The following is a 26539-nucleotide window of genomic DNA, read 5'->3' as shown; positions in this document are numbered from 1 at the left end:
CCCTGCAGAGAGATCGTCGGCCAGATCGAAAGAATACACCAGGACTGGCTTGATGAAAATGACCCGGAAATCAATTTACTTGTTGATGATAAACGTGCTGCTTTAACTGACTGGCAGAACAACCCTCATTCTCAGAACAAAGCTGATACCTTCCGCAAGAAGAAAGCCTCAGCCCAGCGCTAACTTCGCCATTTAAAGAACGGCTAGTTTAAAAATAAAGCGTGTAAAATGCAAAAACTTGCAGACCAACACAAGATGCGCGATTTTTTCAATTCCACTAAAACATTTTATGGGCCAATCACTCATGGCGCAACCCCCTTCTGCTCTTCTGATGGTAACTCCCTAATTAAAGATGAAGAAGGCATCCTTCAGTGCTGGAAAGAGCACTACCATTTGCTGGTCAGCCGAAACACCGATGTGGATGTTCTAACTACCTAACATGTCCTTCAGCATCCAGAGCTGACCCACCTCAGCCATCCTCCATCCCTGGATGAGGTAGCGACTGACATCAAACATAAATAATTACAAAGCCTCAGGGCCTGATGGAACCCCAGCCGAGGTGTATAAAGTAGGAGGACCTCTGCTTACCAGCTGTCTTCACTCTCTCCTGGAGAATATATGGGAAAAGGAAGAAATCCCCCAATCTCTTAAAGAGGCCTCCATTATCAACATTTATAAGGACAAGGGAGACCAGGCAGACTGTGGCAACTACCGCGGGATCTCGTTGCTGTCCATAGCTGACAAGATTATCGCCCGAGTCCTCCTAAACAGACTTCATCCTGAGGCGAAAAATGTACTCCCAGAATCTCAATGTGGCCTTAGACCATCATGTGGCACCACTGACATGATCTCTGCTGCCCACCAGAAACAGGAAAAGTGTAGGGAACAACGTCGTGACCTCTACATGGCCTTCATTGACCTAACCAAGGCCTTTGACTTGGTCAACTGGGAAGCCTTCTGGCATACCCTCATTTTTTTTGGCTGCCCACCAAAATTCATCGTCATTGTGATGCAATTCCACGATGGCATGAACGGCTGTGTCCTGCACAATGGCACCCAGTCTGAGTTCTTCCCCATCCAAATGGGGGTAAAACAAGGATGTGTACTGGCACCATTTTCTTGGCTACCTTCCATACTCGTGCCAGTGCCAATTTTGCTGGTGGAGTGGACATCCAGTACCAGATGAAGGGTCTTTTCTATGTAAGACGACTCCAGGCAGGAGCAAAGATGTTGGCAGCACCCATTATTGAACTTCAGTATGCAGACGACTTCACCCTTGTCGCTCACACTGAAGACGATCTACAGGATATCTTGAACACCTTCATAGATGCGTATGCACACTTCGGCCTTGAGGTGAATGTATGTAAGACTCAGATTCTCTTTCAGCCTGCCCCTGGCTCAGCCACACCTCCACCATCCATCCAGCTTAACTGTACTACCCTCTCTTACGTTACCCACTTTCAGTATCTCGGCTCCCACGGCAGACTTTGATGAAGAGATTCAACATCGAATCGGATGTGCATCTCAAGCCTTTGGCAGACTCCGTACCCGTGTCTTCAGCTGTAGGGAGCTGAAATTATATGCAAAGTTTCATGTATATCGAGCAGTGGACCTCCCCACCCTGCTCTATGGCAGCGAGGCATGGGTCACATACAGGAGGCACCTCAAGGCACTTGAAAACTTTCACCAACGTAGTTTACGTTCCATCCTCCGAGTTAGCTGGGAAGATAAGAGAACAAATGCCAGTATTCTCGCTAACACCAACTGTAGGAGCACCGAGGCTACCATTGTCTATGAAGAACTCCGCTGGACTGACCATGTTACAGTAGACTTCGAAAGCAGCTACTTTACAGTCACCTATTGAATGGTAAATGCAATGCTGGCGGGCAACTGAAAAGTTATAAGGATAGTCTTAAGACAAACCTGAAAAAGTGCCAAATCGACCCCTTCACCTGGGAGATGATTACTTCACACCGTACCGCTTGGAGGAGCACCACACAAGGTGTCAATACTTTCGAGTTAGCCTGACTGCAGACCGAGGCAGACAAGCGCCAATGCCGGAAAGACGATGCCGCCACCCCTCCCGCACTAGATGTAGCCCTCCACATGTGCAACAACTGTGGACGACCCTGCCGGTCCCATATCGGCCTCGCTAGTCACCTCAGAGCTCACCAACGAAGGTGATATTCTTAATAACTCATATCAATGTATCGTAGCTGAATGATCCTCATACTCGATTCCGAGTGACAGCAAAGTAGTAGTAGTAGTGTGTGTGTGTGTGTGCGATCAAACCTTTAAGGCTTCGTTATCTCCAAATTTAAATCTTAATTTTTTTTTAAATGCTTGTGAAATTTTTATAAAACATAATACGAAAATGGAAAATATTAAAATAATTTTTGAGGTTTCAAAAGAAATTTGAGTTGCTTTAGCTAAGCCTCAGTATAACAAAGAATTAATCAAGAAACAATTAAGAATATTAAAATCATATACTCTGTGTTAAAATAGTTAACGATTTTATCATGTTTAAATGCTGTCATTGAAATAAATTAATTTGATGTTGGATATTCATTAAGTAAACCCAGTGAAGAGGAGGACGCGAGTGGTCCAGTACCCGGGTATCGTATGCCGCATCTCACATCACAGGAGAAACTGTCGTACTTCAGGCAAGACAAGATACTCCCTCAGTCTCGTAGGTTGTGTGTCACGTGATCTTATCTCTCGTCTTGACATATTCAACAACACACCACCGACATATTGGCAAGAAATCTTCCCCAGATCAAGAATTCTAGGAAAAACTTGCATTGACGTCATACAACCATCTGCATGCTTGGCCAACCATTTGGTGCTCTTTAATGTGCAAATTTATCTGTATCATACTAGGAAAAATAATGTAGATAAAGAAGCAGAAAATGCCAAAGTTTATAAGACAAATAATGACAGTATTTGTAAACCATGTGATTATCTTAGGCTAGTGTGCCCATACAATAATTATTACAGTAAGAATGAAAAAGGTAATCATTAACTTTTCACGGCCTTGAAAAAATATAAAGCAGAGGAGTGTTGAGAGGAACACTTGTACCGCGCCCGCCAAGTTGAAAGAGTAGTGAAGTGTCACAGGAGGTCGGTCAGGTCATGGCAAGGTGCTTTTCTCCAGTACTCCATCTTTCCAGTATACTGTATACATAGTTTTTAGTATATATTCAACGGGTTTTCCTGGTTAACTTATTGTGGTACCTGTCAGTAATTTTTGACGGAGGAAAGTGTTTTACGACCTTGGTAACGATTCATGGGAAACATAATACTGTCCTCGTGCACAATTAGACAGTGTTTCAACTTTGACCATAAGGTTAATGTTGACTTTTGACGGGGAGATGAATTTGACGTTCTGCACCTTATCTAGATAGAAAGTTATGCTTCAGACAGAATTTTCAACTTTGAAATAATTTTTTTTTCTCCTAGGAATGGGAACCTCATTTTGGTTTCTACCCCGAAAGGTGTATCTATATTGAATTGAATTGAATTGAATTGAAACAGTTTATTTAGCCAGAAAAATACAGATACAGAGTTGATAATAATAACAATATTAACATGGCTGAGCCAGTTGAGAACATGAGCTCTCTTTGAGGCACCTGATATATACTATACATTTATCTCAAGGAAATAATATGTAACATTTAGTATCATCTGGAATAGTACAATAGCATGGTGGTAATAAGTACATCTCATAATGTTACCACGGTTATCACTTCAATATTTATTTATTTTATTTATTTATTATTTTTATTTTTTATTTAGTTATTTATATACACACATACATACACATACATATAAATTACAGTGGAATTGAAAAAAAAAACATTAGTATAATGGGGGAGCAGTACAACATGGGTTGTACAGTAATAAGGTTGAACAAGAGGACAGAGCTGTCAGGATTATGTCAAGGTGGCAATTATGTTTATTGCAATGGTAATTACTTATTTATTTACACGATAATTTCCGATAAAACGGTTTTGATGGTACAATAAAAGCAGGTACTGTAAATATAGTAAGTGTTACAAGAAATATTAATACTTCGACAATAGATATTTTTTAAGAGATGATTTAAAGGAAGGGAGCGTAGTCTTTGCTCGGATGGGTGGGGGTAAGTTGTTCCACACCTTCACACCATGATATTTTATTGAGGTCTGGGACTGACAGGAGTGCATGGGGGGGTGGTCTTAGTAGCTCTGGGTGCCTTAAGTTGTATCTCTGATTAATCCGGAACTGGAAATAATTATTGTCAAGCAAGTGATTGATAGATTTGTAAACAAAGAGGGCACAGCAGTAGGTGTTAACATCTTCGAATTAAAAAATATTCAATATAGCAAATTTTTCGTTTGTGTGATCTGTTTTTTTCAAGTAGGTCATTGTCCGTACAACTCTCTTTTGTGCAGTAACCAGAGATTTTGTTTTTGAAGAGCCAGAGGCTTGTTGGTAAACAAGATCATGATAGATTTCTTTCATTGCTGTGAGAGTGAGTGACTGTCGAGTGTGATACATGATACCGCACTGTTTATTGATTTTACTGTGAATGGCTTGTATGTGGTTTCTCCAGTTAAGTTTCTCATCAACAATAACTCCGAGGAATTTAGTATTTTGTTAGCGTTTGAGGACTATATTACCAAGGTACAGGGGGTCCAAGTCTGGGGGTAACTTTCTCCTTCTGTGAAAGATCGTGTAGTGGGTTTTCTCAAGGTTTAAGGTCAGTTTATTACTTATTACCCAGGTCCCGACTTTAGTTAATTCAGTGTTCATAGTTCTCATCAAGGAATGGAGGTCTGAGTTGCTGGCATAGAGATTACTATCGTCTGCAAATAAGTTGTATTTTATGAGTGAGCTGGCGTGGACTATGTCGTTTATGTACAACAAAAACAGTACTGGACCGAAAATGGAACCTTGGGGGACTCCTTACAAGATTGGCGAGGAGTCAGATTGGTGGTTATTATAGCAGACATACTGCATCCTGTTGGACAGATATGAGGTAAACCAATTGTGGGACAGGCCCCTAACGCCGTAATCTTCAAGCTTTGAAAGGAGGATGGTATGGTTGACAGTATCCAAGGCTTTAGAGAGGTCCAAGAATATACCGACTGTGAACTGACTGTCATCAAAGGAATTTAAGATGTCATTAGTAAAGGATAGCAGAGCACTCTCAGTCGATCTTCTAGCTCTAAATCCAAACTGGGAGTCTGTAAAGATGTTATTGGCATTGCAGAAGGAATTTAGTCTATTACATGCTAGCTTTTCCAGTATCTTACTCAAGGCTGGGAGGACTGATATGGGGCGGTAATTCTTGAAGAGACCTTTGTCCTCAGATTTTTTATATGCCGGGTGGACTTTAGCAATTTTCAGTTTATCAGGAAAGACACCACTAGTGAAGGAGGAGTTACAAATGTGGAGAAAAGGTAGTCATAAGTGGGCCACTTTCTTAATGATGCTCATTGGTATATTGTCTTCGCCTGCTGCTGCATCTTTGGAAATTTTTATGATGGCCAGGAATTCATCTGCTGTGATAGGGGATAAGAATAGCCCATTTTGCTGTCTGTTTTGCAGGTAGGCTCCAAATTCCTCATGGTGATCAGGGATGCTCTCTGCAAGATTTTTGCCAACATTAATAAAATATTCATTGAAGTGGTTGGCAATGGGGGAGGGTTCCGTTACAACTGAATCGTTTATCATAAAAGCTGAGTGGGGGGCCGAAGGCTGAGTGTTCCTGTTCTGAATTGAATTTATGACATTCCAGGTTTTCTTACCGTCGCCTGATGCTGACTGGAGCTTATTTGTATAATAGTTACGTCTGGCATTTCTAACTGCCTGAGTTACTCTATTTCTGATACTTCGGTAAGCATCACCGAAAGTTATGGGTCTTTTTGCAAATTTCCTTTGGAGTTTGTGTTTTTCCTTTATCATTATCTTAATTTCGCTTGAGATATAGGGTTTGGAAATGGATACAGTTTTCACTGACTTAGTCTTGAGCGGGAAGCATTTATCAAAGCAAGCATTGAAGATGCAAGAGAAGTTGCAGCTGTTCACGTTAGGGTTGTTGGAGGCATAGACAAGATCCCAGTTAGCATTCATTAGGTTGTTTTCAAAAAGGAGCATGTTGTCGGTGCAGTAAATATATCGTTTCTTAGGAATCTTCATTTGGGAAAAATAAGATGTACAAAAATGCTGAAGAAACGAGCTCCAGACACAAGAAATAGCAAATTATGTAAGTTCTGCTTATTTTATGACCTAATTTTACTGCCGAGATATATAAAAAAAGAAAAGAAAATGTAGGTTTATTATTATTATTATTATTGTTGTTATTGTTAATATTGATGAATATCGTTGTTAATGTTAACATAATATTTTTTATGGATCGGAGACTGGGGTATAATATCCCTCGCTAGCACCCCCCCCCCCACTCACCCCCCGACCCCCCGAAGTCAGGTTGAGCAGTATTCGTTTGGACAAAAAGTTGTATGGTAGCAAACGAAACACAAGGTCAGAGAGACAACTTTACTCCAGACGTTTCTCCTTTTAGAAAGTCCCTCGTGACCAAACGTCGGGATTAAGTTGTCTCTCTGACCTTGTGTTTCGTTTGCTACCATACAACTAAAAGTCAGGTTAATTGGTTAAGTTAGTTATCCTCTAAATAGTTAATGATCCGTTGTATTAACATTATCCCCTGCCTTCCTTTTACTCTGCTCTTCCGAGTTGTCAAAGGTTAAAAGTCTTAATAGTGTAATACATTATACTTTAACAAGACGTGCAATTCCTACTACACTCTACACTGTGTCTAAGAATACAACACGTAAAATTCTTATAATTTTTTGTGGACGAAAATAATAACCATCAAGCATATCACGTACACCAGCATACTTAATACTTTGTAAAAGTCAAGACAGATGTCAGCAGCTGCTAGTAAAGAGGTCAGAGTGAAACTAAGTAAAGCGTAGCTACTGGCAACCAGCTATGAAGCTACATCATTAGTGTATTACCAGATCCCTACACACACATACATACACACACATACATACACACACACACCGTCACACACTACCTCATCCCTACATTTAGAGTTTAGACGATTCCCTACCTTGTACGCGCCGCACGAACGCCATCACAGCAGACTCATTATTGTCGTGCTCCCCGGGAACAGCGCTGACCCAAGAGCCTTCATCAACACCCTGTCAAGAAATTTGCCTGCGTTGAGAGACTTATTTGTGTACCAAATCAAGGTGAATTTTAGTACACGTTTAAGGGTCAATTCAAGGGTTCAGAGTTGGCATGGCGCTGATTTCTTGGGCTCATATATACTGTACATTATTATAAGTGTCCTCTTGGCTCTTAACACACACACAGAGAGCCTCCAAACCCAGTATGGTGCCAACGTTGAAACCATAGCTTGGTCCCTTAACTTGAATGTTTCCCTCCATGACGTGTGTTGGTGGCCCTCCCAGTATTAGGAAAAAAATTATGAGTGTGGGAGGATCTAGTGGACTAAAGGTACGTTCACACCAAGACCGTACAAATCCGGACGCAAATTGTCGGGAGACAGACGATATGTGACGCCGCGGTGGGTATTGTGATTTTTTCAACATAGCTAATACCTGTTACACGACTGTCTTTCTAGGGAGAGGGAAACTGTTTTCCTCTATAAGATATAATTGGAAGATTCGAATTACATGTGATTCAAATAAAGTGTGAGATATGTGTTGTTAACTTGACTCACCCGTTCGGACAATGTGTCAGAATATGTCCGTTCCGGTCTTGGTGAGAACACATCCTAAGTTGGAAAAGGTCATAGGAAAAAAATCACGTTCCTTGTTAATGATATGTGAAGAAAATGTAGATTTTTTCTTGTGACTTAATTAAAGTTCGCCGGGTTAGGGCTGGAGCACGAGGAGGCCAACAATGTGGCGGAAAAGACCTACTGCACAATTGGTGGCCCTTGTCCACTAAATCTCAGTGACTTTTCCTACGTTTCCTCACCCACCAGGGCCGGATTCAGTAGTGGGCAAAGTGGGTAGCTGCCCAGGGGCCTCCACAATCTGGGGGCCATCACATGTGCGGTAGTGGCTATATCAGGGTTGGTCGACTTGAAACCACATGAATGACTCCAGTCATGTCTCACTTTTGTGTGTGTATGTGTGTTGGGAATTTGTACACTATCAATAAATATACAGTTAATTAAAAATTTCTCAATGTTCTAATTTCCTCAATATAACTGCATATGGCTTCAAAATTCTCCAAAGAAGTGTTCAAATTTCAAAATTTTCCCGGGGGCTTACAGCGCCCCCCGGAACTCCCAGAAGTTTAGGCTCGCTTCACTCGCCACCCCACCCTCTTGGGTAGTTATAATGAGGGGGGCCTCCACAAAGAGGCTGCCCATGGGCCTCCACAGGTCTAAATCCGGCACTGTCACCCACCCACTTCGACCACCTTCTTATATCCGAGTTTCTCTTGATCACTCCTACTAGTTGTCTCACCTTGGTCCGCCTTAATTTTCCGTTGTGTCTGCCTATTGTCCTCCGTTACTCCTTATTCTTCTTGTGGTCCGCCACCTCCTGGAGTGAAGCCATTTCTCCGAATCTTCTTCACCTCCCACTAACCTCCTCAGTCTTCATCTGTGTCCCTTATGTTTTTTCTTCTGGTCTTATCCTGTATATTTCTTATCATACTACGCACTTTCATCGTTCTTCAATAGTTCCATTATCCTATAGTCCCTTCTAAGAATTATTTTACTATAGTAAAGTCTGTTCATTATGGTAACGTCAAATAGCCCCGCCCTCTTTCTCTCGTTTTGGCTTATGATTGACCAGTTAGAAACCAAATAATGAATGAAGTGGTGAAGATTGACTAAAATTTGCTTTCACAGAGAATACTGTCACATTATCCAACCACAAAACCATACGTCATATTGCTGGGCGGGACCGAGTGTGACATTTCCATAATGAACAGATTAGAGTTAGTATAGAATTGTGGATCCTTATATTACTATTCTCTAAATATGACAGTCAGGTTCATAGCAGATGCTAGGGGGGGGGGGGTCATAGGACGTAGCCTGCACCCCACATTACAGTACAGGGAATCAGTCAGTGGTGTAATGAATATATAAACTTTGCAATGTGCTTATTTGTGGCCAGATTGGAGAGGAGTATCGTTGACGCCAGTGGAAATAAATTTGTAATGGCTCTCTTACACTGGATATCCTTGATCAAATCGACAAACTGTTTATCATTGTGTTTGTACCTGCACTGTCTATGACTTTGATCCTAAGCTGAACCAACGTAAACTTATATACCGAGTTTACTGGATAAATATCGATCTGTTTATCTATCTTGTCACCCCCGGGACTTGAGGATGGCCACATCTAAATTCTTCCCCAAACATTTCACTCACTGACCAAATTGAAACGATATTTAAAGTATTTTATCGTTTGAAAATTACTTACTTAATCAGTCTTCACTTACACTTATGAAAACACGAACTTGTGGAAAGAAAATTGGTTACTGCGGACAACAAACAGAGGAAGAGAGGAGATGGAAACAAACGGATAAATCACTTAAATATACAAGTGAGGAACAGTAGAAAGTGTGTGTGTGTGTGTGTGTGTGTGTGTGTGTGTGTGTGTGTGTGTGTGTTGTGTAACGAAATGAAATCTTCTATTGATTATTACTAATACATTAACCTCATTACAAACTTTACTTCATGTGTAAGGAGATTCATTGAGTGTTAATCAGTAAAGATATATGTTTTTATTATATTGTAGTTGCACAGTACGTAAGAGAGAAGAGTGTGTGTGTGTGTGTGTGTGTGTGTGTGTGTGTGTGTGTGTGTGTGTGTGTGTGTGTGTGTTAAGGCAAGGGAAGTGACACGGGGGGATTAAAGTGGTGGGGGCCTGGGGAGGGCTATCAGGACACGGAGGTGGGGGGAGACATAGGGGTTGGTGGGGACGAGTGTCGGGGCAGGCAGGGGCAGGGGCAGGCAGGTTGGCACGGGGACACAGTGCCTGGCAGGCGGGGCAGGGTGAGGGTGTGTGCGGTGGTGCTCGCTGCCGCCAGTGCCGTCTCCACCACGCGGGTTGCCACCTCATATCAGTGTCTCCGGCCGTGACTTGTGTGACCTGTGGTACCTGTGTGACCTAGGCCTTCCGTCTCACACAAGGGTCTTCGAGGCTTTTATTGGCGACACCCTACCGAGATCATTAGTGTTGGAAAATCGCAGATAAAAGACAATGTGTAGAAACAATTAGTGTGAGATTAGCTGTTTTACGCTTGAAGAAATGTCTGTTTTAACTCATTGTGCTCTGAAAAATATAAAAACATAATGACAGTTTTTATATAAGAAAATATAAGCGTAAGTGTCTTAAGTAGGTGTTATAAGTAGTGTACCTATTGAAAAGCAAGAAGAGACGTGTACAGTGAGGAAGATTGTGTATGGATTACATGTAACCTCGAGGGGGGGGGGGGAGGAGTCGTCACCACAGCGGTAAGACATCTAACTGTGTGAGTCCGGCAGGAGGGCGGGCGGGCGGGCGGGCGTGCGTGTGTGGAGTGAGGCGCCCCCTCCCCGCCCGCTACAGGAAGTGGTGACGGGCAGCCAAGTCTTGCCAGTAAGGTACCGCGGCACTGAGAAATGTATTGGTGAGAGGCAGCCGTGTCTCTCTTCTCACCTTTCTCTATCTCCTTCCAGCACCTTTCACCTCTCATCTCCAGATATTTTTTCCTCCCAGACGTTATCCAATCCATCTCAGTACTAATCCAAAACCCCTCAATCCAGATTTCGTTGCTCTCAACTCTGAAAAGCCTCTAATCCGAACCATCTCATCTAACCTACCAGACGATTATGGAATAAACTCCAGTTATGGTGGCAATTGATCTGCTCTCTCTGTTTTTTTTTAAAGAACATCACAACCATATTGCTTGTCGGGATGTCGGGTCGTGTTTGTAAGAGTACAGTACTACTAGTTCACGGCAGATCAACCACCTCCATTATATAATAAAAGGAAAATTTAAATGATTTTGATAGCTGTGTATCAGAATGTGTTGACTGCTGTCTGTTTCTAGTCCATAAAAATCAATTTTATTGTTTTGTTGACAGTTAATAATTCACTGTACAGTTGCTGACGAAATTCCCTGAACACTAAGCAATATCTGGCATCTGGGTCATTTATATATATGATTGGTTGATAATATTAATGTTGCTTTTCATTGGGTATTATGTCGGGACCGCAAAAAAAGAATATATATAATATATATATATATATATACTGTATATATATATATATATATATATATATATATATATATATATATATATATATATATATATATATATATATATATAAAATAAGTATGTGTTTTTGTGTGTCCGCACGAGATTCTCGGAACCTACTTTACCGATCTGTAGTGATGGTGGATGGTGTTATATGTAGTGATGATGGATGGTGTTATATGTAGTGATGATGGATGGTGTTATATGTAGTGATGGTGGATGGTGTTATATGTAGTGATGATGGGTGGTGTTATATGTAGTGATGATTAGACAATAAAATAATAACAGTTTAATGCTAAAAAAATATACTTTGCTGTACCGTTGTAGTGAAAAACATGGTGGAACTTACATACACCGTTAATGAACTATTGATGGAAGAAGTTTTGGGGACTGAAAAGTGAGACAATGTGGAGCCTCCCGGAGTGTGGCGTTCTACCGTGGCCTAGCGAATGAGCGCGATTCTGCTAGTATATATATACATATATGTGTGTGTGTGTGTGTGTGTTTGTGTGTTTAAGATTTACGTAACTTTGTGATAGCTGTTTTGGTATCACATTAATTGTTTTAAATAAGTTCTGGAACTCTTAAGTGGCAGGGCTTGATGTAAACATCTCTTGTTGGCTTTTCTTTTATTGTCGAAGCGTCTATATACACAGATATATATTTATATATATGTGAGAGAATTAATTATAAATTCTCTCCAGGGAAGTGTTATGAATATTCTTTGAGAGAACACTTGAGTTACGTGTTCATCCCAGAACAAGTGGTAAGAATCTGCCCGACCCCTCGCGCCTCTGTCTGGGCGACAGGCGTGGGGAGCCGTGAAAGTGACAAGCTTTTTTTTGATTAATCAGCTAACCTACGCCTGACCTTTGTGGTACTTTCAAGCTCAGCTGTGAATAATCGCCAACAACTGAGTCATTGTTGAATAAGTTGGTGTTATTCATTTGGATAAATATTCATATAAAACAGAGGTGCTGTTGCACAAGATGTAAGGGGGTGCCCAATAAACTAGCCCCCTCCGGGGCAATCTAAAAAAATCTTGTAGTAAAGCAACAATATTAGGTTAGGTTAACGGTTCAGGTGGGGGGGGGGGGGTCATAGGTGTGTATACAGATGTGATTGATGTGACTTTGAGACCAAAAATCAAAGGTTTCATGCCATCTGTAAATCTTTTAAGGTGACCCTGAAACAATGTACAATTTTTCAGGGAAGAGAGATGCTGTACAAAGTGTACAAGGTATTGATATCGATATTGAAAGTTTATTTAGCCAGAAAAACACAGATACAGAGTCGTTAACAATAACAATATTAACATGGCTGATCCAGTTGAGGGCATGAGCTCCCTTGAAGGTACCTGATATATACTGTCTATTTATCTCAAGGAAGTGTTACATAAGAACATAAGAAAGTGGGATACTGCAGGAGGCCGACTGGCCCATACAGGGCAGATCCCTTTCACACCCATCCCAGCACTTCCATGTGCCTATCCAACTTCGTCTTGAAGCTCCCTAGCGTCCCCGATCCTACTATAGCACTCGGTAGCCTATTCCACATATCCACAACTCTATTACCAAACCAGTGCTTGCCTATATCCTTTCTGAATCGGAATTTATCTAATTTAAAGCCATTTGTTCTAGTTATTTCGTTATTACTGAGCTTCAGAACATCTTCCATTTTACCCTTGTTAATCCCACTTACCCACTTGAACACCTCTATCATATCTCCCCTAACTCTACGCCTCTCTAATGAATGCAAGCCTAAGCTTTTCAGTCTTTCTTCATATGGAAGGTTTCTAATATTATGGATCATTTTTGTCATTCTTCTTTGTACTCTCTCCAAAGAATCTATGTCCATTCTATAATAAGGACACCAGAATTGAACCGCATAATCCATGTGTGGCCTCACTAATGCTAGGTAAAGTTTCAAGATAACGTCAGCAGTTCTGTTACTCACACTCCTAGATATGAACCCAAGAATCCTGTTTGCCTTGTTGCGAACGCTAATACATTGTTTTCTAGGTTATGTAACATTTAGTATCATCTGGAATAGTACACATAACATGGTGGTAGTAAGAACATATTCGAATGTTACCTCGGTTATCACTTAGTTATTTATTTATTTTATTTATTTTTTTACATTTCTATTGTAAGTATATACATATTTTACAGTGGTGATGATATACATAAATATGATAAGGGAGGGAAGCAGTACAGCATGGGTTGCATTAAGGTGGAACAAGAGGGCAGAGCTGTCAGGAATATGTCTAGTTGGCAAATATATTTATTGCAATGGTAATTTCTATCTATCTACATCAGGGGTCACCAAACTTTTTTCACAGTGGGCCGGATAACTGAAAGAATGACGAGCGCGGGCCGCATAATCATTCTGTTCAATACTTGCAAGCCAGAACGAAAGCTCTGGTAACGTCAGAGCGTAGTTTTGAGCTACCACGAGCCGGGGAAGGACTTGGGATCCGGCCCGCGGGCCGTAGTTTGGTGACCCCTGATCTACATGATAATTTCTGATAAAACGGTTTTGGTGGTACAATAAAAGCAGGAATATAAAGTAGGTATTACAAAAATATTAATACTTAGACAATACATATTTTTTTAAGAGATGATTTAAAGGGAGGGAGTGTAGTCTTTGTTCGGATGGGTGGGGGTAAGTTGTTCCACACCTTAACACCATGATATTTTATGGAGGTGTGGGACAGAGAGGAGCGCATGGGGGTGTCTTAGTAACTCTGGGTGTCTTGAGTTGTATCTCTGTTAATATCCTCGAATTTTAAAATTTTCAATTTAGCAAATTGTTCGTTAGTGTGATCAGTTTTTTCAAGTAGTTCATTGTCCAAAACAACTCTTCTGTGTAGTAATCAGGGGTTATGTTTTTGAAGAGCCAGAGGCCCCTGTAGTGTGTGTCCATAAAGTCCCATTCTGATTTCAAACATATATTATGTGCAAATGTCATAAGATATTGAAACACAGTTTTTGCATTTACTTAGGTGGAAAACAAAACTTGAATAGTTACTCTTTCAAATGCAAAAACCGGCATTTCAATTATTTATGCCGTTTGCAGATAATAAATATTTGAAATCAGAACGGGACTTGAAGACACCCTGTACAGTATTTTGCATATTTTATTTAGAATGTTAGGCAGCCTTTTCATAATAATGTTATTTTAGGGGTTAAAGGGTGACAAAATATCTCAACCAACCCGGGTGAATTTCGATACACTGTGCAGGAGTCATCTTAAAAATTCACAGTTGACGTGATATTTGTTGTATTTGGCCCTATAAATATAGTATTTACGTCTCCTGTACAAGCACAGGCTTAATTTTTTCATCTCTAAACTCCTGATATATTGGTGATGTGAAAAAGTTGACTGACAGACTGGATATACGATGCCATCTATGAACCCGAGACTGGGTAAGTCACTTAACACTTCCTTTGTACTGTACAGTAATATTCACACAAGAAGTTTGCCAATTATAATATTCCTCGAAAGGATGATTTTTGTGCAGTTGTAATTCTTGTGAGTCGACAGATAAAGCAAAACAACTTTTATTTCACATAACACACGTAAGGTATATATTTATTCCCATTATCATATATTATTTACTTCTTGTCCCGAAAAATTTGTGACAGAGCTTCCGGTGGCGAGGGAAACCAAACGTGAAAATTTCCAATACTGGCTGTATGTTCTGTGCTTGATTATTAATGTAACTTTGTAAGTATGTGAATTTGTGAATTTCTATTGACGTTAAACTGTATATTTAAACTGTTATATTCTCTCAGTTTCTATTCTATTGTCACCAGGAAAACATGTAGTACCTTTTACTGTAAGGTTGTGACTGGTAGCAGGGTGGCGTGGGGTGTGTACACTTTGTTGTAAGATTGTGATTGTTGTTGTAAGGTTGTGAGTAGTAGCAGGGTGAAGCGAAGTGTGGCAGGGTGTGCACTCTTTGATCCTAGCGACAGTGGAGTGCACGCGGGCCGTCTGGATGAAACTATTATCCCCGTGATAGCCAGGCGCCTCACCTCACACACATGAACCCACTGGAACAAAGCACAACACTTTTTTTTTTGTTAAACACATCAGTCAGCCGGACTTTCTGCAGTTGTTTTTAGCTTAGATTTACTCACAGATTCACATCCTTCATGGTATGACTAAACAATGTTGCATTCATTAGAAAACACTTGTACAGATATCTGATTGTACAGGTTTCTTATTAAGTTGGCTCTTTAGGTTGCAGCTTAATGAACGAATTAACGAGCACTTAATATATCTTTATATTTAAAGCTTGAAGTACATGAAGTATACTGTACATGATGAAATAAGGAGGAGGATATTATCAACGACGGTGATGATAACGGCGATGTTAATAATATTTCTGATGGTGATGACGATATTGATGGTGATGATGATAATAATAATAATACAGAGTAAACTATGTGTGTTTGGTAACTTCGATAGACTACGGGTAGATCACAGGTGTAGACAACATACAGATAGCTACTACTACTACTACACAGTAAACAATCACAGTCTGCCGTAATTAGCGTGAAGCTGAAATTCTTGGCGTTGGCGAGGTATGTGTGTGTGGAACAGCACGTCCTCACCACCACCATCACCGACACTACCATCACTACTGACACCTCCCCCCTCACCATCATCCTCACCACCTTCACCACCGACACCCTCTTTATCACCACCCTCCTTACCACTACCATCATCACGATCACCACCCCCTTCCTCCTCCTCCTCCCCCCCTCTTCTCCTCTTCCTCACCCCCACCACCGACAACTTCCTCTTCACCACCACCCCCTCACCCCTACCATCACCACCACTCTTCTGCCCACCACCGACACCTTCCTCTTCACCACCACCACCACCACTACCACCACCAACCACTATCTCCTCACCACCAAGTCGTTTTGGCGGGAAAATCTACGCATTGGTTCTGATATATAATGAATAACGGATTTCCTTTTTCTATACCTTCAGCCATCCTCAAAAGTCAGGGTTAGACTTCTCGAATCCGCCCTAACAAGGATCATATGCCTGCCTTTCTTCCCCTCCTCCGCCACCAGTCTCAGCCCCCTTGCATGGCTCTCTCAACCACGTCCTAAATCCACGTTGTGTCTGTCTCCTGTTCTACTTCTCACTTATCGGTTAATTTCAGTCTTTATTTTATTTAATCTTATTGATGCAAAGGAGATCAAGACTGTTAGTATCGAGACACTGATAGAGTAAAATATTATACATCATTATCTGGTGTTGGTGTAAATCTTCTCTGGTAACTTGGTGTGAGGATTTCTTTGTCCCCTTGAGGTAAAATGCCATAGTAATGTTAAAGAGGTACAGTTATTTCCAAAGGGGTGCTGGAGGTTTATCCCAGGTGCAACCAAACACACACACACACACACACACACACACACACATATATACATACATAAATTTCCAAAGCGGGCACATTATTTCTATTACTTTTTCAGGTGTACCCAAAAGATACGTAGATTTATTTCCAAAAGGGTCCAAAAGAACACGTGACCACTTCCAGGGTTACCCCTTTGTTGAAGATGGACACAGATGATACATAACACGTTCAGTTAATTAAGTTAAAATTAAACAGTGAATTTTTTTTCACTCTTTCTTTCTCCTCTCCCTTTTCCCACCCCCCCCCCTCTCCATTACTGTCTCCACCCTTCTCTCACTTTCTCTCTCCTCCCTTCCCTCCATCACTTTCTGCTTCCTTCCATTTTTCCCTCCTCCTCTCCCTCCTTCCCTTCCTCCCTCCATCCCACCCACCCTCCCTCTCTCCCTCCCGTATGTTGGTATGTATATCAGATATCAGAGCGAGACAGATGGAAGCAGTCAACAATAGAAGGTAACTAAGGAGCCTGGTGTTAACTCTGGCATAATAAGGGAGTGTCGGTGGAGACCTTAGTGGGGTGGACTGATGGTCATAAAGTTTGAGAGCATTAATAATAATAATAGTTGCCCCTCGTGTAACGAGCATGGCCGGCCCAAGCGCCACCTACGGTTGAATTTGTCTTAGGTGTAGATGCTGTCGCCAAAACAACAACCACACCCTGAGTTAACGAGCTGCATGACCTAGTGTCAAGGAATAGTCCGAGAAGACCGGCAACTCCACTGGCTAACCATTACCCCGGAACACGATCCGCAAATCGATTAACATCCAAGTTCCCAATTACTGCTGGGTAGACAGAGGCAAATGGCGTAAAGAAACTTGTCGAGTTTCACCCTGCCCGGGGATCGAACCTGGGTCCGCTCGCTTGCGAGGCGAGCATGCTGACTGTACACCACAGGTCAGCAGTAAAGCAGAGCAACGCATTTAAATATTTATTAAACTTCAAACAATACATGACTGTTAATAATTATTTCATCATACAGTATTAGTACAAAGCATTAAATAACGAAGTTAGTGATGTAAAATCAGTGTTGATAGAAATAGAATTTTATATAAACGAGACCCTAACGTAAAATGACCGAATTAGTCCGACAGAATAAGAGATTGACAACAACAGTGAGGTGATGTTAAGGCAACAGGTACGAGGCTGAAGTGGTGAACTATAACTGGACACGTTGATAATATGTAGAGTTGATGTATACAACTTGACTGACGGTTGAAATGATACATAAAAGATCACTATATTTAAATACGAAGATAAAGAAAAATATCTTCCACGTATCACAAAAGAGTAATACCGAGGTGGTGAGGGAACAAGTGTGCTGTTGTAGTTAAGTAGTTCAACTGGAGCTTCATCCTGTTGTAGACTAAAGCGATGAGGTGAAGCCTGTATGGGTCAGAGGTCAGTACCGGGATATCAGTGTGAGTGAGTGGGTTGACCAACAGCGGACGGCCACTAGGAGGTAGACCGCTGCCATAACACTTTCCCAGGTGTGAAGTGTTGCCCACTACACCTGTAACAACTACACAACACCGGATCTCACCTCACAAGGTAAACATTCTGTGTATGTTAGCAAGGTGACGTTGTTGTGTTTATTTATGAAAGTCAGCTGAAAATATTGATCTAGGAATGATGACCATGCCACCACGACAAAAACGTTCTCTCTGCACGGTTATCTTTATCTACGTATTAAATAACATGTGATCTGATTCTCGTATTGGCCGTGATTTATGTGATCATTCTTAGGAGTTGTGAAGTTTACGGAGGTCACATTAAGATTAGACAGCCCAGCCTATTTCACCTGATGATTGAACATTCTAATGCTACCTGGGGGTTAGGTTACGCTATATTAGAGTGTTAGATGATATTATTTTAGGTTAGATTAGGTTACCGTCAGGGTTTTTCAATCAAGTGAAATAATCTAGGGTGTCTAATCTTCACGTGAACCGTTTGTGGATTTAATAACGAGTGATTCTCTTATTGGAGGTGATTTACGTGATAACTCAAGAGTGAATTTGAGTGAGTGAAGCGAATTTGTGAGGGAGTGAAGTGAATTTGAGTGAGTCAAGTGAATTTGTGACTGAGGGAAGTGAATCTGTAAGTGAGTGATTGAATTGTTAAGTGAGTGAATTTGTGAGTGAGTTGGTGAGTTGTTAAGTGAGTGAATTTGTAAGTGAATGAGAGAATCTATAAGTGAATGGATGTAAAATGGTACAGTGTTCATGCCAGTCATATATGTTCACCATGATAGTATACCTTTGAGCTGGTCTCTTTTTTGTGGGGAGTTGGGGGCGACGGTAAAGCCCGTAACGTAAGAGTTGGCAGCTGGCCCGATTGCAGCCTAGTTGTTTTGTTAATATCGGATCACCTAAGATTAGTCCTTCCCTCCCTCCAGCTTATTTCATCGGATGATTAAACTCTCTAATGCTAAGTGTGGTTAGGTTAGTGTAAGATTAGGTTGTGCTATGTTATATTAAGTTATGCTAAGTTTTATTAAGTTACGCAAAGTTAGGGTAGAGTTCGGGTAGTTAATCTTACGGTAAAATAAGTTGGGGCTAATCTTCAGATGATCCAGATATTTAAAGCTTGTGTTTTACCGCCCTCACAAAAGGTGACACCAGACGATGTCGAGGAAGATTGTGTCTGGGTTTTAAAATAGCCAGAAAACAGAGCCCAGGTGACGGCTGCCATTAACAGTGGTAATAACCGCGACGCTGGGGATACGTCTTACAGTAGTGTTTAAGTTAAGCTAAAGTACAAGCATACTATACAAAATTAGCATCAAAATCATACTAAGACGCTACTTTAACTACATACAAACGGTTACGAGTCGAAAATAAATAAAGAGAATAGCTACGTAGTTTCTCTACCTTATTATTAGTATCTTAATTGACACTAAGTGAATATATTTATTGAAGGTAGAGTATTTTTATAATTTTAATACTACTTTTCATATGTTATTTTTGTTCTTTATTTTAAAAGACTGAGAGTATTCTCGTATATTTTCAGTTACGAGGAATATTACTCTTAAGAAGTTTTGTGCCTTTCTTGGCTGCCGCTGTCGCCTCACTCCGCACTACACCATCTCTCAACTGGGCAGTTATAAAAAAGACTGAAAATATAAATATATATATGAAGCATTTACTTTCACAATTTATATACAAACAATTCATTAACTACAATACTAACCGCGGTCGTCTGGCGGAGTATGAATAAAGCATATTTTGTTTTCATTTTCACGGTCGAGGATTTTTTTATATCACAAATAACTTTTCTTATAACTACAGACGAGGAAAATAAAACAAGAACTGTCTTCATGAAGGTGGTGAGAACTACTGATTATTCCTGAACATGGTTACTGAATTTACTATATATCACCACTGGGATTACTATTACTGAATGTAACTACGGAGTCTGACCATTAAAAACCGGGAAAATTATTAAACTAATTATTAAGGATGGGTTGCCTCCGACTTATCCACTGTAGAACATGAGCCCTAAGGGCTACAGGATTGTGGCCACTTACTGTAGGTTGGAGCCAATCCTTTTTTTTTTTTTTTTACGGGGAATAGCCCACCCGGGCACAAGTCATCGACCCACACCGGGGCCTAGGGGGCGAAAAAATAAGAGTAAAAAGAAATTAAAAACAGAAAAGAAAAATATTATATTAATCCACTGTACACCACGAAAATGCCGGAAAACCATCTTTTTGAAGTGAGACATTGTATGAATATGGAAACACAGAAGAAGGCAGAGCATTCCACAGTTTGGCTGTGTGGGGAAAGAAGGATGTACTATAACGGGTTATTCTAGTGTGACCGACATCCACAGAGAAACGGTGGGCACCGCGGGCAAGACGAGTGATATGAGCCCACGGCCTTGCCGGCGGTACACAGGATGCCAAATCCAACGAACATTGCCTGTTAAAGTACCTGTAAAAGAGAGAGTAAAGGAACATTGCGGGGAGAGAAAGAGAAGAATGATTATAAACTAAACACTAAGTGACATTGATTCCACCCTATCTAACAGTTGGCCAGAAGAAGAGCCACCCCAGATATGAGAGCAGTACTCCAAGTTAGGACGAATGAATCCCTTACTGTACAGCATTCCCAGCTTTCGGGAGGCAGCAATGTTGAGGATGTGTGGCTTCCATGACAGGAAATAGTGAGGTAGGATTATGGCCCATTATTCACCTCATGACATTATTTAAGTGGGATATAAAATAAAATGTCTACGTTTCATATCACACCTCGTCGGCCATTCTTGAACTGTAACAAAGCGTCACTTCAGTTTTTCTCGTTGATTATAAAACAAGTGATTCATGTGAGGCGCTGTACTGATGGATGTCAAATGGAGACCGTATCTAAGGTGCAGCCAATTATAACTGAAAGAAAGTTATAAGTTGTCGCCTAAGTTTTCCTTGCTCGTGTTTTGTACCTAAATGAATTGGGGCCGTTTTTGTTGTATAAGCTAGGTTGTAGGTTTTTGAGGTTACTGTAGAGGGAATGTTTATGATGATTAGGTTAAGGGTGTATAGCGGCTCGCGTGTTACCCCGCGCACGTCACCAAGGAGTTGGCACAACACAGTGTGATTTGTTGTGTCTCCGCCCCCCCCCCCAACCCTTTCTTTCCCCTCATCACCTACTGGAACATCACAGTCGTTAACGGCAGCTTGTGTTATATATGGAAGCGTGGAGGTCGTTTGTCTGGTGGGGAGCAACGGGGAGTGGGATGGAACGGGAAGTAATGGGGTCAGCGTTGTCAAAAATTTCATTGTAGTATGCCGCAATAATAATTTATTAGGGGAAGAACTGCAACCCCATACAAATCAATCGGAGTGCATCCCTCATATCTTAGAGTTGGCGACCACAGTCCTCCACTCTAAACATTCTCGGGCTGTTTTTACCACCCTCTAAGGCTTTATATCTCTCTGAGGACCTAATATTTAATGTCATTCATCCATCCCAGTCTCTGCCTTCCCCTGGCCCTCTTACCCTCAACTTTGTCCAATAATATTTATTATTATTTTGTCATCCCTAATTATATGACCAAAGTATCTAATTTATATTTTTTCTGTGCATTTCAAGTATTTTTTCTTGAAATGGTTGATAATTTTAGTACTTCTTCATTTGTTTTCCTGTCAGTGTAGCTTATTTTTAGGCGTCCAACCCTTTTCTGGTGTCTGCTGCAAGTATTCACGCTTCTGACCCATCCATACATCAGTCCTTTCAGCAGCCTTTATCTCAAATTGAAGTTAATGTCCCTTTTTCATTAGTCATTTTATATCATTATATGCTGTTTTTTTGCTGACCCTATTCTTGTTTTTATTTCTTCCGTAAATCTACCATCACACCTAATGTTATTTCCCAAACACAAAATTCTCCATTTGTTTAACTTCCTGTTGTCTACCATAATTATTATATTAGGATTTATTTCCAATTTGGAAACAACCATTATTTTTTCTTTACAGCATAAACCTTTAAACTATATTGGTCATCTTTTTCTCCAATAATCTGTTAACCAGTTTTTGTAACGCCTCTTCACTATCTGTGATAAGAACAGTATCATCTGCATATTGTTTATTTCATATTATTTTACCATTAACTTTAGTCCTTCATTATCACTTATAACTTCTCTCATTAATAATTATTAATATATATTATACAATGTTGGAGATAGAACACAGCCTTGTCTTACTCCCTGTCTAACTGTGAACCAATTAGTAAGTTCATTATTTACTAACACTGCAGCCTCCTGTTGCCAGTAAAGATTCTTTCAAATTCTAACATCTTCATTAATGCCTATTTTTCCAAGATGTCCATAAGTTTATTGTGTTTTACCTTATCAAAAGCTTTTTAAAAATCAACAAAGCAGACATACAAAGTTGTTTGGGCCTCTAAGCCTCTTTCACTCAAAATTCTCAAAAGTAAATATAGCTTCTCTAGTTCCTTTAACCTTTCTAAATCCATTTTGCTCTTCAGAGAACTCACTTTCTATTCTCAACTTTATTCTACTTAAAATTATGTTTAATAACTTTGCAGTCATGACTTATTAAGTTTATTGTTTTAAACTGGGTGCACTCTAAGGCTCCTGGCTCTTTAGGTAATAATACAAATATTGATTTTTTTAAGTCATTGGGAAGGTCTCCTTTGAAGTATATAGAATTACACATTTTAGTCAAACATTCTATCCCTCATTAACAAAACACAGTACACACACACACACACACACACACACACACACACACACACACACACGTGAGGTCCTTCATATCAACACCCGAGGACGAGTTGCTACACCACGTGAACACCATACCACCCGGTGTCCCCATGACCACGTGAGGTCCTTCATATCAACACCCGAGGACGAGTTGCTACACCACGTGAACACCTCACCACCTGATGTCTCCATGACCAGCCCAGGCCCGGGCCATCAACTGTAAACTATAATAATTTGTTTGTTCAATTCAAGTTCCTTCTTCTTTCAGTTATGAAACCTTTTGTTAAACGACCCGCCCACTCCATGCCTTTGTATGTAATAAGTCATTTTTGCCCAATGTATATTTTCAGCCTTCAGGCTGCCGACTTTTTCAATAAACCGTTAACTATTAATATTATTATTATTACACACACACACACACACACACACACACACACACACACACACACACGTTAAACAGTCACCGGACACAATACACACGAGACATACGGAGACAAATTATACATACAACAAACAATTATACAAGCTGTCGTGTATACTCAGACCGCGGGAAAATTATCAACCACAACAATTACTGAATTATTCAAGCGAGTCATGAATTATACCTTATGTCGGAACAAACTAGAATTATCAATTATACCATGTAAGGAATTATTTAACCAAAGAGAATTATCAATTATACCATGTAAGGAATTATTTAACCAAAGAGAATTATCAATTATACCATGTAAGGAATTATTTAACCAAAGAGAATTATCAATTATACCATGTAAGGATTATTAAACCAAAGAGAATTATCAATTATACCATGTAAGGATTATTAAACCAAAGAGAATTATCAATTATACCATGTAAGGATTATTATTTAACCAAAGAGAATTATCAATCTACCATGTATGAACAAATTATTAAACCAAAGAGAACATCAATTATACCATGTAAGGATTATTAAACCAAAGAGAATTATCAATTATACCATGTAAGGATTATTAAAGCGAACTATAGTGGACGAAGAAGTATGAATTATCTACCCGTGTTGGAGCCGTCCAGTGTGAGTGGTGGTGGTGGCCAGTGTGAGTGGTGGTGGTGGCCAGTGTGAGTGGTGGTGGTGGCCAGTGTGAGTGGTGGTGGTGGTGGTGGTGGCCAGTGTGAGTGGTGGTGGTGGTGGCCAGTGTGGAGTGGTGGTGGTGGCCAGTGTGAGTGGTGGTGGTGGCCAGTGTGAGTGGTGGTGTACAGTGTGAGTGGTAGGTGGTGGTGGCCAGTGGAGTGGTGGTGGTGGCCAGTGTGAGTGGTGGTGGTGGTGGTGGCCAGTGTGAGTGTGGTGGTGGCCAGTGTGGGTGGTGGTGGTGGTGGTGGTGGTGGCCAGTGTGAGTGGTGGTGGTGGCCAGTGTGAGTGGTGGTGGTGGTGGTGGTGGTGGTGGTGGCCAGTGTGAGTGGTGGTGGTGGTGGTGGTGGTGGTGGTGGCCAGTGTGATTGGTGGTGGTGGCCAGTGAGTGGTGGTGGTGGTGGTGGTGGTGGCCAGTGTGAGTGCAGGTGGTGGTGGCCAGTGCACCTTACCTTACCTTACATGCAACATACAAACGCAACTAATTAACCCTCAGCCACACACCCATAGGTGGTATATGAGAGAATGAGGCCCTAACACCACATGCTTCCCGCAATAAGGCAGAGAATGAGGTGCCCCTGAACACCACATGCTTCCCGGTATAAGGCAGAGAATGAGACCCTAACACCACATGCTTCCCGGTATAAGGCAGAGAATGAGGCCCAAACACCACATGCTTCCCGGTATAAGGCAGAGAATGAGGCCCCTAACACCACATGCTCCCGGTATATAAGTAGAGAATGAGGCCCTAACACCATGCTTCCCGGTATAAGGCAGAGAATGAGACCCAACACCCACATGCTTCCCGGTATAAGGCAGAGAATGAGACCCTAACACCACATGCTTCCCGGTATAAGGCAGAGAATGAGGCCCAAACACCACATGCTGCCTTGTTAGTCGTTGTGATGTTTCTAGGCGTCAATTTACACTTATTCACTGAAGGAGACTGTTACTCACTCACTCACTCGCTCACTCACTCATTCACTCACTCACTCACCCACAAAGAATATTTTATCTATTTTTGATAAGGTGTCATTACTTACTAAATTACTGAGTATAACCATTAACACTGTGGTCCATTAGCGCTGGGGTTCATTAGAGCTGGGGTCTATTAGCACTGGGCCCCATAAGAGCTGGGATCCAAATCACTAATCACCACCACCTAGTTTATGCCTGAAATAGATTACCCAAGTTTCATGTGGTAATTTTTCTACTTAACTTACGATATGAGAAAGTGTCCTCTTGTCATACGGAAGGTGAGGCAAGGTATAGGACAAGATGGCACTGAAACTACGTCGAGACTCTACTATACCTGTACAACACTACTACATATATGCAACACTTCCATACCTAAACAACACTGCCACACCTGTTCTATTAAAACACCTGTACAAAACTCGACTCAGGTAATTTAAAGAAACAAACTTTAACCTCACTATACCTCCACCTGCTGAGTATAAACACATTAATTGCTCACCTTTTAATATACAATTCAATTAGTTTACCGATACCGTTGTTTTTTACCGTTACTTATTGTTTCCTTGTTACCTGTTGTGTTTCCCAGTTACCTGTTGTGTTTCCCAGTTAGCTGTTGTGTTTCCCAGTTACCTGTTATGTTTTCCAGTTAGCTGTTGTGTTTCCCAGTTAGCTGTTGTGTTTCCCAGTTACCTGTTGTGTTTCCCAGTTAGCTGTTGTGTTTCCCAGTTAGCTATTATGTTTCCCAGTTAGCTGTTGTGTTTCCCAGTTACCTGTTATGTTTCCCAGTTACCTGTTGTGTTTCCCAGTTAGCTGTTGTGTTTCCCAGTTAGCTGTTATGTTTCCCAGTTACCTGTTATGTTTCCCAGTTACCTGTTGTGTTTCCCAGTTAGCTGTTGTGTTTCCCAGTTACCTGTTATGTTTCCCAGTTAGCTGTTATGTTTTTCCCCTGTTACCTGTTGTGTTTCCAGTTAGCTGCTGTGTTTCCTGGTGTTACCCGTTATGTTTCCCAGTTAGCTGTTGTTTTTCCCAGTTACCCGTTATAAGCTTCCCAGTTAGCTGTTGTTTTCCCCGTTACCCGTGTCGCATTTACTTTTACATAGCTGGTTTAGCCTCACATTTAGCTCAAGCTTTCCAAACGCTTCTCATGTCCTCACCTCATCTCATAGGTCACCCTCCACCTCTCATAGGTCACCCTCCACCTCTCATAGGTCGCCCTCCATCTCTCATAGGGCATCCTCCACCTCTCATAGGTCACCCTCCATCTCTCATAGGTCACCCTCCACCTCTCATAGGTCGCCCTCCATCTCTCATAGGGCATCCTCCACCTCTCATAGGTCACCCTCCATCTCTCATAGGTCGCCCTCCATCTCTCATAGGTCGCCCTCCATCTCTCATAGGGCATCCTCCACCTCTCATACTGTAGGTCTCGACGGGATACCAGCCGCAGATTTTTCATAGAAAATTATTTTTAAATTGCCACAATTTCACTGTGCTATGTAGT

The 26539-nt window shown here is 41.1% G+C and overlaps 1 protein-coding gene across 3 annotated transcripts in view; it reads left to right on the top strand.

Moving 5' to 3' along the window:
- The first annotated feature begins 10046 nt into the window (after window positions 1-10046).
- LOC121856425 overlaps window positions 10047-26539 on the top strand; it is a 99644-nt gene continuing 83151 nt past the window's right edge. For all 3 annotated transcript variants that reach the window (XM_042352033.1, XM_042352038.1, XM_042352025.1), the window contains exon 1: window positions 10047-10383. The gene's annotated coding sequence lies outside the window, so the exon portion shown is untranslated. The remainder of the gene's footprint in view (window positions 10384-26539) is intronic.

This window comes from Homarus americanus, unplaced genomic scaffold (genome assembly GCF_018991925.1).
Source record: "Homarus americanus isolate GMGI-L3 unplaced genomic scaffold, GMGI_Hamer_2.0 scaffold1024, whole genome shotgun sequence".
Taxonomy (NCBI): domain Eukaryota; kingdom Metazoa; phylum Arthropoda; class Malacostraca; order Decapoda; family Nephropidae; genus Homarus; species Homarus americanus.
Note: the sequence above shows the minus strand (reverse complement) of the source record. Positions and strands in the feature narration are given on the sequence as shown.